The 14,997-nt window shown below is 44.9% G+C and overlaps 1 protein-coding gene across 7 annotated transcripts in view; it reads right to left on the bottom strand.

Annotated features, from left to right (window-relative positions):
- MARCHF1 (membrane associated ring-CH-type finger 1) overlaps positions 1-14,997 on the bottom strand; it is a 553,572-nt gene that overhangs the window by 218,393 nt on the left and 320,182 nt on the right. Inside the window, exon 1 of one of the 7 annotated variants that reach the window (XM_074993074.1) lies at positions 3,620-3,641. The exons of the other annotated variants lie outside the window; for them this stretch is intronic. The gene's annotated coding sequence lies outside the window, so the exon portion shown is untranslated. Of the gene's footprint in view, positions 1-3,619; positions 3,642-14,997 lie in introns of those variants that run through there. 7 annotated transcript variants of the gene reach the window in all.

Genomic DNA, 14,997 nt, shown 5'->3' with positions numbered 1-14,997 from the left:
TCCTGAAGGGGAGCTCTAAAAAGGAGGGTGAGAAACTGTTCTCGGTGGTATCAGATGGCAGAACAATGAGTAATGGTCTCAAGTTCAAGAGGGAAAGGTGTAGGTTAGATATTAGGAAAAACTACTTCACCAGGCGGGTGGTGAAGCATTGGAATGCATTGCCTAGAGAGGTGGTGGATTCTCCATCCCTTGAGGTTTTTAAGTCCCGGCTGGACAAGGTCCTGGCTGGGGTGACTTAGTAGGGGTTGATCCTGCTTGAAGCAAGGGGCTGGACTAGATGACCTCCTGAGGTCCTTTCCAGCCCTGTGATTCTGTGAATCTACAGATATCAAATTTCATCCAGGAGCCCTAAAGCTGTGGAGCAAAGTAAGAAGAGATCAACTGTATGAACACAAACACATGTGCATAGTTCTCAGCCTGAACAACTGACATCAGTCAGGTAGGGGAATTTTCATTGCAAATAGCAAAATCACCAACATACAAGCTCCTTCAGATACATTAGCCGTATATAATACACCATCTGTATGGAGCAGAATCTGTACTTCACATTTATTTTCCTAGGTGCTGTCTGATTGAACATTGTATTTTTATCTTGGAGATACCTGGAAATTCATCAGTGGCAGTTTTCTATTAAATGTGACATAAGTCGACAGGAACTGTAATATTTCCACTTGTAAAATTTTACAAATCTACTTTTCCACCACACTGTCCAATTAAATGCATTACTCGGCCAATTAAATATCAAAAATAACTGGGGTAATTATTTTTCAAAGCACCTGAAGCACTTAACTACCTGGTGGTTTTATAACATTTCAGGATTTAAAATAAGTCATACAATAGTATTATGAAGAGTAACATAAAAAGGTTTTGCTAACAGACCGATGAATTATTAGTACTTTTAATGAGAAAAGATTTGAATTAAATGGATCTGAACAATATAACTGAGGAAGTGATAAAGACCTTTCATGAAAATCAAGACCAATTTGTTTGAAAGAACTGTACTTTCCCAAAAACACAGAAAACTCTAGAGGGGTCGGGGGTGTGTGTGCAATCTCTATCCATTTTAGATTTCTCTATAATGTTTGTCACTGTAGTATCTAAGTGATGAATAGGCAAATCATATTTACCTGCTGATGACTATTTTCGCCCTTCTCAGGTTCTAATTATTGACCTGCCAGTAGTCCAAGAGGAGCTCTCAAAACATATTTGGACAAAACAAAAAAGCGGTCAAGTAGCATTTTGAAGACTAGCAAAACAGTTTATTAGGTGAGCTTTCGTGGGACAGACCCACTTCTTCAGAGCTGCCCCATGAAAGCTCACCTAATAAATTATTTTGTTAGTCTTTAAAGTGCTACTTGACTGCTTTTTTGTTTTGATAGTACATGGACTAGCATGGCTTTCTCTCTGTTAATATTTTGACAGGCATTCATATATCCCGGTACAGGTCGAACCTCTTTAGTTTAGTACACTCACATCTGGCAAAGTGCATGAACTGGCATGATTTTAGTTAGTCAGACAATCACTTATCATGGGTGTGGCCAAGTTTCCTGTGATACCATAAAGGCTGTTTACAGCTACCCGTCCTGGCTCAGTGTTCTGTACTGGTATTTAGCTGTAAATTACCCCTAAATGTCTTCTAAAAGCCCAGTAAGCAGTGGAAGTGTTGGTAATACTGCTAGACACTATTGACCTCTTATTCAGTACCTGTCAGTTCCTGAGGGTGCCAGACTGGAGAAGTTCAACCTGTATTAGCGTTCCTAAACCTTTTGCCTTATTTAATGCTTAATTAAAGGAATTCAATGACAAAGCAGCATGTTCTAGTGGTTAGAGAATGGAATTAAGGCAAAACATTTGGGTAATAGTTGCAGTTCTAGCCTACTTGTGATGGGGTAAAAACGATCTCTTTGAGCATGATACTTACCCATCTTTAAGTGTCTTAAGATCATCACATAGAATGGAAAATATTGATATAAAATATTCATCTGATCAATGCAAAATGCGCTAGTCAAATCTTTTTCACCTTAGTGAGAGAAAAATCTTACTTGTAGATTTGCTTAGGGCTCAGTCCTTCAAAGTATAAGCAGTCAGATCCAACAAAGGATTAATTCATTTGCTTAAATTTCAGCACTGGTTAACCATGCATGCTTACAGATATATATTATGCAAGAGCTTTACTAGCTCAGCATCCTGCAGGATTTGAATTCCAGATCTGAAAAAGGGGGTCTGCCCCACAAAAGCTCACTACCTAATTATTTTGTTAATCTTTGAAGTGCTACAGGAGGGCTTTTTTGTATCATGAAGGATCATTGATTTAGGCAAGAAAGCTCAGCAAATCAAGCAGCACTTGGATAATGAACCCCTCTACTCTGTGAAGTTTTACTGGCTAAAATTTAGTAATTTGTAGTGATAAATCATCATTTTAGTGTGACTGGGCAGTGTTACAATAATACCTCATTAAGATCTTATATTGCTTGGTTTTAAGACAGTTACCTTCGCACTAATTCCCTGCACACTTTGCACTTCACATGGTCATATTATTCTGATGTTCTCTGCAATTCTGTAAGCACACTGATTAGTAACAGAGAGAAAGCCAAGCTAGTCTATATACTGTCAAAACTAAAAAGCAGTCAAGTAGCACTTTAAAGACTAACAAAATTTCTGTCCCACGAAAGCTCACCTAATAAATTATTTTGTTAGTCTTTAATGTGCTACTTGACTGTTTTTTTGTTTTGCAAGCACACTGTGACAGACTACTGGCCAGAGGGACTGAGCCAGAGCTTTATCATGGCTGCCCTGCCCGAAAAAGTTAATGGCAACTGGCTGAGCAAAGCTAGGCCTGCTGGTTGACAGCCATGAGCCCCTGGAGCACAGAGGTTATATATAAAGCAGCTGGTAGAGTGTAGAAGGGGGAGTGCAGAGAGAGGAAGGGAAGGAGCCAAAGCGTGGAAGGCTCTGCCCCCCTGTATCTAGGTAGCTAGAAAGATCACTATGATCAACTGTATATAAGAGGTGGTGGGACTTTCCACATAATAAAAGTACGGGTGCCTGGAACTAGAGTTGTCTCCACTTCGTTTATGGACAGAACAGGGGCCTGGGGCCCAGGGATGTGAGCAGCTCTGCTACAGTACCAAGTGGAAGTGTCAGCAGAGTGAATTATTCCACAGTGTATGGGATTAATTAAAAATTCACCAGCAATAGGAAGTCATGTATTCATCATGGCTGGGATGCCAACTCCATCTGAGAACATAGATCTAAAAATCACACGTACATATACAATACAGAGTTTGGGTGTGTCCACAGAATAAACTTCAAAGATAATACAGTGCACAACTATATATTTTTAGAATTGGACCTTGATGGAACTGACAGAAAACCATAAAACATAGGCAACGTATGTAGGTACCCTAGGTAGTTCAGTGAACAGTGCACCTCTCTTAAAATCATTAGACTATGACTCTTGAGGGAATTCTGCACTGGTATGCATGCAGAATTCAGACCCCTTACAAATGTTTTTCTTCACAAAATGTAGGCTATGTCTACACTGCGATAAAAATTTTGAATTTATTAAAATCAATATTGTAACGCTGGATTTTATAAACTCAAATTTGAGTATCCTCACCTCCCCGTGTGCTCCCCACAAAGTTGACTTATTGTTGCTGGCAAATATCGACTGTTGCATTTTAGGAACCTATCCTGCAGTTCCCTCATCTCTGTAGCATTCTGGGTATTTTTGCTGGTGTAGCATGGGAAAAATTTGCCCGGGGTATTTGACATCTTCCCATATCGCATTGCCCTCATTCCCCTTCCATGGGAAGCAAATGTCCATTTTTCCAGGCAGAAGGAAAAAAAGGTAGGGCATCAACAAAGATCATCAAAGTAACGAAATCTCTTGCTTTCACAACTGAATTACTTTTTAAAACTGTAGCTGTAACTGTATTATCAAAGATTTTATAAAAAGCAGCAGGTGTATGTCTTCTCAAATGTCCCTCCAGCCACTGTCCTCTCTCCCTTGATTATATGTGATCCCTGAAGATAACAGAGGGGCAATGCAAAACTTGAAGAAAGAATAGACGTAAAGGTTTTGAAAAAAGATTTGGTGAGGTAGGGTTTTTGGCTTCCCAGTTCATTACACAGCTTTTGTGCCCTGGGATCTCCCAGCTGTCTGTGTCTTCTCAACTGGCCCTCCACCCACTCCACCCCTGCATGAAGGGATCCAACCTTAGAAGAAAGACAACAGAAAAGGCTAGGAAAAAAGAGTTTTGGCTTCTTTCTTTACTACACAGTCATGGCCAATATATGGGGTGGAGGATGGGATTTGCCAAATTTCATTGCCATTGTTGGGGGCGGGGAGGCGCTTGGTATTTGGGAGGTTGACGGGCAGTTGACATGGTCCCAGAAAATCTTTTTGGGTAGTGGGGTGTGTGGTCCATGGCTCAAGGGCCACTTGAAGTGTTCCCCGTGGGCAACAGCGAGGCTCTGCAATTCATACCTGCTGCAAGAGACTTCCCCCTGATGACAGCTAGTCCCCAGTTTCCTTGTTGTGGCAGTAGGGGGTGGGGTGGAAGGCCATTTGAGGTGTTCCCCCTCGGCGGCAGCCAAGCCCTGCAAGTCTTACCCACGGGCAGGAGACTTCCACCATGGAGGCAGCAGGCCCCAATAAGTATTTGTGTGGGGGGGGCAAGGGCCAGCTGAAGCAGTCACCCCACCACCCAGCAGCACCAAGCCCCCACAAATCTCAGCCACTGGGGGAGACCTCTCCCAGGTGGCAGCCAGGCCCTGCAAATCTTAGTCACCAGGGGAGACTTCCCCTGGGTGGCTGCAAGCCCCCCAGAACATTTCCCGCCCTTGGAGCCCTCGCTGCACACAAGCTAGGACATGGTGCTGCCTGGCAGCATGGTCACCACTGAACAGCAGGCACTTCCTTTTATGGGGTCGGGGGCCAGCCACATGATGCAGTTAGGTGCAGGGAAGACCCCAACAGCATGGTGCCTGTGGGCGGGGTGTGGAGGCTGCAAAAATGTAAACCACTGAGCCACTCTCAGCCTCTCATACAAACACAACACCCTCCCCCAGCTTAGCTGCAGCATGGTGTGGCAGGGCAGCGGCTGGTGCCAGGCAGCTCAGAAGAAATATGCCAAGTGCACAGCTAGCAGAGGTGGAGACAGAGCCACAAACTCCTCGCAGGAACTATTTGTCATGGGTAGATGTGCTCAGCATCTCACACAAGCATGACCCCATAGCCACGGTCTCCAACTGAAATTCATGGTCTTTCTGTTACCTAATTCCTGTGCACCACAGCAGCGGAAATGAAAGCGGCCAGAGCAGAGCACTGTGGGGCAGTGTGGGTGAGGTACACATGGGACTTCTCTGGAGGCTCATAAATTTGATTTAAAGACATGGCCTGGTTTCCACACTAGCTGTCGTTTGAACTTTTAGATTCAAACTTGACACTACACCCAGCCAGTTTTGGTGATATTATGACATCAATTTTTGTGCTCCCTAAATCAAGCTAATCGTATTTAAAGTGAAGACAGTCACATTGTAATATCACGTTAACTGCCTTAAATTTGAATTTATCTTGTAGTCTAGATGTAGCCATAGAGTCTGCTGAAAATGGACTGCATCTATGTCTTTCTCATACCACAGCAATCCCTGGTGGATGAAGCAAAGACAGCTGGTGCACAAGCTACATTTGTCATGGGCGGCCAGGTAAGAAGGCATGAAACAAATAGAGCAGGGCAACATGCGGCTGTTTGGGGTCACAAGGGCTAGTGGAAGGGATAAACTGGGGTGTCAGCTAGTGGGTTGACAGAATTGCGGCGGGAACTGAATTAGAAGAGGTTGCAGGGAAGATCTTATCTTGAATTCTTGCAAACTGACTCCTGCCACTCTCAGAAGAAATTCTCCTAGAATCCCAGTGAGGGTTCTGACCATTCCAAGGAAAAGCGGACATCATCTTCATTGCCCGGTAACTGTGAGAAAAATGTCATGAATTCAACCAAGCCATTTATATAAGTTTGGGAGTAAGAGAACTTCAAAGTTGGGCAGGTACTTCGAAGTGCCCGTGGCTACAATGTTTGCTGCCACTTTGAAGTTAAGAACTTCAAAGTTCATGCGGTGAGAATTATGCTAATAAGGTGCTGCATATGCAGCACAGTACCTTGTTGCTATTCTCCAGTCAGGCTCATCTACGTGCCCCCTTCGGAGGAGGGGTCTAGTGTAGATGAGCCCTTTGAGTAACAATTCATTTAAATACTTATACAGAAACTTAATTTCTTTCATCAGCAGTGCAAATACTTGGGAGAATCAGGGGTAATAGGAGCAGAGGGAGAGGGAACTAATTGTTGAAAGGAGCATGGGAATGAACCAGGAGGATTATTGGGTGTGGGTGGGAGAAGAATGGAACAAGGTGATGGGGGAGGGTGGGTAGTTAGGGAGGTAGGCAGCCTTCCCTATACAGACCTGCAGCCTCTTTCATTCACTCCAGCCCTCTTCCATCTGCCCCTGTCCCCTTCTGCCCCGGCTCTCATGTTTGACCCTTAATCTGAAAAGTTTCCTAGTTCAGTCCCATTTATTTCATTTCCATGTGTATATTCTGCTGCTTTTGCTTCGACAATGGAATCAACATTAGCTCATACATAATAAAAGAATATAGAATGTAACAATAAGTAGATCCCATGGACTGGTGGTATTTTATTATAAGTGGTGATTTAAATACCTTAAGGGGAAAGTAGTATTTAAAACTAATTAGCATATATGAAACATGCCAAAATTAATATTTGTTTAATCTGGAAAAAGCACCTCCTTTAGGATTACAATTAGAGTTAGGTAGCTTAAAAAAGGCTGAGTTAAAATATATCAAAGGCTTCCATTATTTTAGTCCATGGTGAGATATTATGAATGGCTTAAAACATTAGGAAATGAAACATACTGTGTTGTTTCATGCATAAGCTAAATGGTTTCATTCTTTGTACTATAATATTCGCACTGGCAATCAGCATGAAGGCATTTGCCCAGCACACAAATATACTGAATGACTTACCATACTTAAATAAGACTGCCAAAGAGGCTCAAGCCTGCAGGTCTTGGTGCACGTCTTAAATCTGTACTGAGGAGCACTGGCTGCGCTACCATATGTAAACAATGCAGTACCTGTTGGTTGTGCCTGTCTATAGCCTATACCATATCATTCCCCGACTTTCACCATACACACATTTTTAATTGACTCGGAAAAAAATTGCCAGATTCCCTAAAATGCTCCAGCTGCACTGTGCCTTTCCGGTGACAAAGCAGCCATACATTTTACTTAACTAGGAAGTTCATCTTGGTCTAGGCTGCCTTGCACTGCTTGAATAGAAAAAAGTAGCCAAAGCGTAACAGTGAATATAGCTTTCTGTTTTCTAAAAATACTTTTTTCCGGTTTGAAGTTTGCTTCTTTTTTTAACCACAGTAATAGCAGTATGTCAGTGGCAATATTTTATTGTCAGCATACAACAATAGTTCTGGGATGCATTTAAGTGCATAGTACAATTTTCCTGTGCATTTTCTGTAATTAGAAGAATTAGTTGCAGTAACCCAAGCAGACACAGTAACCTCCTAATGGCACCCCCAGCACAGCAACTTATCCTCCAAATGAAGGATACATTTTTGAGATGTGGATAAGACTAGCACTCCTTCCTTCCTTAACAAAACAAAAAAGCAGTCCTGTAGCACCTTAAAGACTAACAAATCAAATTGTTGGGTGATGAGCTTTTGTGGGACAGACCCACTTCTTCAGATCTGAAAAAGAGGGTCTGTCCCACGAAAGCTCATCACCTTATAATTTATACTGCTAGTCTTTAAAAGTGCAACAGGACTGCTTTTTTGTTTTGTGAAAATACTGACTAACATGTCTACCTCTCCGAGACTCTTTCTTTAATATTATTGTTAGTGTCCTCAATGGCTGAATTACCGTGGCTTATCTTACCTTCTTCATTGCTTCTTAATGTGTTTAGATAAAGAATGAGCAAATAAATTGCCAGCTGCGTAATTAAATAACACTTGCAGCAGTCAGAACGGCCATACAATATGAAATGCCCACAGGAATATGATCTATCAAAACAGCTTGGTCAAGCCAAACTAGCTTTCCATACACAAAATACTGTATGTGATAAAACTGCTTTGTAGTGTTAAATATGAGCTAGTTATTTAAGAGCTAAGGATCAGATTCTGGCACATTCACTCAGTCACTAATTCCGGCCTCTGGGGGAATACCCATGAGGGCTACCCAGAGAGTAACTTCAAAAAATCTATGAGAAGTCATGGAGCATCTTAGAGATAAACAGATTTATCAGGGCATAAGCTTTCAAAGGTAAAAACCCACCTCATCAAATGCGTGTCTGCATGACAGGACTCCTTCGAAAGGGTAAACATCGAAAGATAACAGTCAAATTTTACCTTTTGAAAGCGCATGGCTACACCCAAAAAGCGGATCAACCCCTTGATACATTTTTTTGAAAGACTGCTCTGTTCTTTCGAAAGGGAATATCCACACAGCTCCAGGTGCTCTTTAGAAAGAATGGAGCAGGATACGCTGTGGATGGGGTCATATGGCAGACAAGCCCTTCTGGGGGCTGCAGCCAGCTGCTTCCTTAAAGGGCCCCTCCCCAACACCCTTCTCCTGCAAACGCGGAGGCTGCTGAGCTGCCCCAAGCCAAATAGACCTTGTGCAGGAACCAGAGGGCCGGCATGCAACCTAATGGAGGTCCAACAGCTGCTCTTTGCATTAGACACTGTTGACCTGGACACTGTGCTAGCCATGCTGCGCATAGTTGTCACTGCTGCCTATCACCCTCTTGGGTGGCCAAGCTGCCCCCCTGGGGCTGTGGAATCCCCCCACTGGATCCTGCTAGCACCCACACACACACACACACACACACACACACACACCCACCCCTGGGTGCCCCAGTGCCTCTGGAGCCACCCCAGCAGCTATGACTGGTGGGAACAACTGATGTTGGTGGAGTGGGACAATGCCAGATGGCTACAAAACTTCCGGAGGAGCAGCCAGACCTTCCAGGAGCTCTGCCACTGGCTCAGCCCTGCACTCAGACACCAGGACACCTGCATTCAGCCCACCCTCTCCCTCAAAAAGAGGGTTGCCATGGCCACCTGAAGCTGGCCAGACCCAACAGCTAGGTTCCATGGGGCACCAGTTCGGGGTGGACAAGGCCACTGTCGGGGCTGCCCTCATGGAGATAAGACATGCTTAGGTCAGATGACTCCTATGGGGAGGAGGCTCCTGGGCAAGGGGGACCCTTGACAGTAGGGGGCCAGGAAGGGTCAGTAGGTGTGAAGGCCAAGAACTCCCCACCACACCCTTACACGAGTGCACATCCTCCATCCCATACAGGTTGTCCAGGCCCTCACCGCAATGCTGCTCCACAGGGTTGTCCACATGGGGGATCTGGATGCAGCCATCGCAAGATTCGCTGCACTTGGTTTCTTGAACTGCTTCACTGCCCTGAATGGGCCACACATCCCCATTGCGTCCCAGCTCACAGCACCGTCCATTACATCAACAGAAATGGCTACTACTCGGTAGCGTTCCAGGCCCTGGTGAATCTCAAAGACCGGTTCCTGGACATCTATGTGAGCTGGGCAGGTCAGACACATGACAGACATAAGGCCTCTGCCAGTGCATGGAGGCTGGGACCTTCATCCCCAAGCAGCAGGAGATCCCACTCAGGGATGTCACTATGCCACTCTGAATGGTGGTGGATGCTATCTACCCCCTCCATCCATGAATGCTGCGGCCATATACTGGCCACTTTACTGTACCCAGGAGTTGTATAAAATCTGTGTGAATGAGGCCCAAACCATGGTACAGCGAGCCTTCGAGTGCCTAGAGAGGAAGAGGTGGTACTCTCTCTCATGCCTGGAAGTCAAAGTGCAGAACATCCCGCAGGTGGTGGATGCCTGCTGAGCCCTCCACAACATGGTGGAAGGAAATGGGTGGGTGGCCGAGTCTGGCCCCAGGTACCAGCAGCCAGTCACTACCCCCAGTCTCCAGGTCCACCAGGGCAGGGTGGGAGGACCTCCATGAGAGTTTCGTTAATGGGCCCCACTGACCCTCACCTACAGCCACCCCTCACCAGCTCCACCACTACCACACCCAGACATCAACCCCCACCGCACCTCTGCAAAAAGCACGGGACATGGGGATCTTTGAAAAATAAAACATTTACCACAAACTATGACTATGCAACTGTTATCAAAGCCAAAAAGTGCATTCTATGGAGAGGGGGGAAAACTATGTACACTGGGGAGGGGCTGGGAGGGACCCGAACCTGGAAGAGTGCTGGGAGATACCTGTACCTGGAGTGGGGGGATGAGTGCGACCTGAAACCAGAGGGTGGATGAGGGGGTTCACCCAAGGGGAGGGTTGGAAGGCTGTGAGCCCTATTTGCCTTGGGATCCCCTCCCTCCCCAGATTCAGGGTCTACAGCAGGACTGAGATCAGGAGAGCTGCACAGGTGAGGCGGGGCAGCAGAGGGAGTGAGAAGGCAGGACTCACTCACTCATTCTCCACATGCTCTCGGACGATGCCGCTTATGCCCTCCAGGTTGTTGAAAAGCCTGTCCCAGGCCACCATCCACAAAGCCATGTCAGCCTCCTCCAGCCAAAGGTGTTGTTAGCCACCTTGGCCTGGCAGCAGCTGGCAATATCATACTCTGACCACCCCTGAGGTCTCTGGCCACAGGCCGGCTGTAGTGTTGCTGGGGGAGGTGCCTTGGCCCTCTCCGCCACCTCTGGGAGGCTGTCCGGGATGATAGAGGGCACAGTACTCTCTCAATCCTTGGATGGTCAGCTGTATGGTGAGATGGATGGCATTTCAGTCCCTTATCATGACCCCAAGGGCTGTGCCCCTCAAGGCCACCTCTCCCCACCCCTTGGGGCCACATCCGCCATCCAAAAGAACAGCAGCCATGGGTTATTGCAATCATGCAGAGGGTCCCTGCCCAGGTGGGGCAGTCCCTGGGTGTGTTCCAGCCATACCTGTCTCTCGTCATGCATGCAGCTCATTGTGCCATCCACAGGGGGTGGGTGCTGAGTGTTGCCGGTGGCCGTCATAGTGTGCCAGGGGCCACAGCTGGCTGGGATGTGTCTGGGCCAGGACCACTGGGCATTTGAATGGCCCACTGACAGCTGTGTCGCGCCTGCCCCACAAGCCGGGGGCGTGCCCCACCAGGTACTTATCAGACAGTCCCTGACTGAGATCCAGCAATATCCAGCTGAGCAACCAGAAGCTGGGCAACTGGGACGGTACATCCATAACGAGGTCCCTGAGCAGCCAGCTTCATACTTGGCCCAGGCGTAGCCCTGCCTGAGCTCCTTCACTTGACCTCGGACTTGGTCCAATGTCCGCTCAGGGGGTCTCCTGGTGGAGAGGCTGTGGACCAGGCAGCTGAAGGCTGTGGCATTGTGCCACTTCATCTTCATTTCCCGGAGCACCTCCTCCTCCTTCCATAGTCCCAGAAGGTTTCTTAACTCTGGCTTGGACCAAGAGGAAGCCCTTTTTTTTTTTTTTTTTTTCCAGGCCCTGACTCCTGCAGCAGGTGCCTGCTAGCCATGGCTGAGTAGCGATGTTCTGGGCGTGGGTGTGAGGGCATGCTCCAAGCAGCTTGTGCCTTTGCTGCTAGCATGCTCTCAGCTTCCTGACACTGGGTTTCTGGGTACATACAGCTTTAAAGGCGGCCAGATGCAGACAGAGTTCCGCTGCTGTAGGCCAGGGTGTCTCAATACTCCATCTGGCTGGCACTTTTTTTGAAAGAGTGGGCCATGGACTGTCTACATGTGTCTTCTTTCAAAAGAGTCGTTTGAAAAGAGACGCTTTTCGTAATACGGGATTGGGGTAGGGATTTCAAAATCTGCACCGCATTCCTTTGATTTCCTTTCAAAAGAACATATTTTGTGTGTAGCCACTCCTCACATTTTCAAGAGCGCCAGATATTTTGAATGTACTTGCACATGTAGACCCAGCTCAAATATGCTGGAGTGAAAATTGAGAGGTAGAGGTGTATAAGAGGACAAAAAAAGAAAACTTGTCAAGTATAGGACTAGTGTTAATAAACTTTAGTCAAATCAGTGTGGATGTGTCTCATTTGCAGTATTTGTTGTTTTTGCAGATGCAGGCTAACACCGCTACCCTTCAAGAATCTACTTAAGACACTGTTTCTCTTATGTAATTTATAATGGAACTTGTGTGTTAATTTAACAAATATAGCACGTGTCTTTGGGGAAATTTCCAGTTGCATTAAGAGTAGATGTACTCTATGGGACTTGTAGCAGCAACGAAGGGTCCTGTGGCACCTTATAGACTAACAGAAAACTTTAGAGCATGAGCTTTCGTGAGTTAACTCACTTCTTCAGATGCTGGCACTTGAGATCTACATATACCTTTTCTTCCTCGTCACTTTAAATACAAACCAGGTAGTGCATATTGACACATTCTTGGAAATAACTTGGATTTAAATCTGCTTCAACAGATTTTGGATGTCCCCATTTCAGTAATGTTGCATTTTAAGAGGAATTGTATTCAACTTGTAAGGACACTTGGGACAGATTCCAGTCCCTTTACTCACAGTCAGTGTTGGCATCACTTTTCCCCCCCAGTTTTTAAGTGATTGTATCTCCAATTTTATGCATGCGATCAGTCCCACTGAAAACTTAAATTAACCTCCCCCACTTTCTAATCAGAAATGTCTCCAAAAGACATGCTTACATACTTTATAGAGTCACAGGTTACGGCTACACTAGCAAGTTTTGCTGACAAAACTCTTCGCACATCCACACACAAAATGCATTTTGCCAACAGTCTGTCAGCAAAACTCAGTACTTCCACTGACAACTTTCTGCCTCTCCCAGAAGAGGAAGAGAATCTTTGTTGACAGATTCTGTCAACAAAAAAGCTGTGTGGAAGCTTTGAGGGGGTCTTATGTTGACTGACAGGGCCTTCAGTAAATTGGGCAGCCCCGTCTGCTGTGCTTCCAGTTGGCCGTTTTGTTGAGAGAGCAGCCAGGCAGTCCAGCTGCTCTGACAACAGAGCGGATCGTTCTTTCGATTTGCTTTTGTGTGTGGCCACACTCTGTCGACACGTTTTGTCTGAAAATATCTTCCGACAAAAATGTCTGACAGATGCTTCTGGTGTAGCCATAGCCACAGAGTTTAAGAGGAAAAGGGACCATTCAGTCATCTAGTTTGGCCTTCTGAGTCACACACCATTACATTTTACCCAATGACGTCTGTAGGGGGCCGAACAACATATCTAAAAGGTGTCCTATCTTGATTTAAAACAAAGAGAATCTACCACTTCCCCACCAGTTTGTTTCAGTGGATATTCACCCTCCCTGTTAAAGATTTGTGTCTTATTCCCAATTTTATCTTCTCTGGCTTCATCATCAAACCTTTTATTCTTCTTATGCCTTTTCTCTGATAGATTAAAAAAAGCTCTTAATGACCTGGTATTTTCTCCCATTGAAGGTACTTATACTCAAGTCACCCCTTGATCTTTGTTTTATAAACTAAACTTCAGCCCTGGGTAATTTAGTGTCTCCTTTTGACACTCTCTCCAATTTTGCAACATCAGTTTTAAAATGAGGACACCAAAACGTTAGGCCATATTCCAGTGGTCTCACCTATATCCAATACGGAGGCAAAAATCACCTCTATGCTCCTGCTTAATGCTTTCCTGTTTATTGCTTTAAGGACTGTTGTATTAGCTCTTTTTATCACAGCATTTCACTGGGAACTCCTGTAGAGTTTATCCACTATAATCCCCAAACCCTTCTCAGAGTCACTGCTTTCCAGGCTACAGTTTCCTCCCCACCTCCCATCCTGTAGTTCTGACCTACATCCCTTGATCTCAATATATAATTTTGCATATTTCTTTATTAAAACACATCTTCATGAATTGACCATTGACCTATTTTTTTACCAAGCAATCCAACAGGCTCTGTATGACTGCCCTTTCCCTGCAAGTTTTAACCACTCTTCCAATCTTTGTATCATCCACAACTCTTGTTTTAAATCAGCAGTGATTTTATAATTACTTTCTTATCATTGATGAAAATGTTGATGTGTTGGCTTAGTACTTAATTCTAAAGCAGAAGTGCATTAAAAACAGGTGCATTCAATGATGATTCCCCATTAACAAGTACTTTGTGAGATCTGTCAGTTTTTCTGTTCTTAAGCTGTTTAGCATCTGCTCAACTGATACTATGTACTGCTAGGTTTTTAATCAGAATGTCAAGTTACACTAAATCAATGACTTACAAAAGTCTAAGAATATTACATTGACACAATTGCTTTTATCAAGCAAATTTGTAATCACATCACAGAATGAAACCAGGTTTGTTTGACAAGACCTGTTCTCCATAAAACCATGCTGAATGGCAGTAATTATATTCCTATCCTTTAATTCTTTTTCAATTGAATCCCATACCAGCATTTCCATTATTTTGCAAGGTCTAATGGGTCCATAGTTACCTGACAAATTCTACTGCCTTTTTTTGAATATTGGCACAACACTAAATATCTCTCTATGCTACAAAGAAATTCTACAATTCAAACACAGGTTCAAGCCTCCACTGCCCCATTCATTTTACACAAAGTCATGCTAACCCACGGCTGGGACCCAGGGTCCCAGGATACCACAGGGTAGAGAGTTTGAGCCTGAATCAAGTAGCCCCACTAGACTCACAGTATGGGAGCCCTCCAGAAGTATCCCACAATCCCATCGGTCAACGTTCTTTGTCCTCTGGAAAGTCAAGTTTCTCACACTGCTCTACAAACAAAGATCTGGAGTGGCTACACTGAGGGTATACTAGGAAATCTTAATTATGGGTGGGTAGACTTAGACCTGTATTAATGAAGTGAAATCCAGGTTTTAAAAATTCCTAACCTAGAATTACAAATGAATTTAGATGCTCGGGCCTTAATTTTCAAACTTAGGATCTG

Source organism: Carettochelys insculpta, chromosome 4 (assembly GCF_033958435.1).
Source record: "Carettochelys insculpta isolate YL-2023 chromosome 4, ASM3395843v1, whole genome shotgun sequence".
Taxonomy (NCBI): Eukaryota; Metazoa; Chordata; order Testudines; family Carettochelyidae; genus Carettochelys; species Carettochelys insculpta.
Note: the sequence above shows the minus strand (reverse complement) of the source record. Positions and strands in the feature narration are given on the sequence as shown.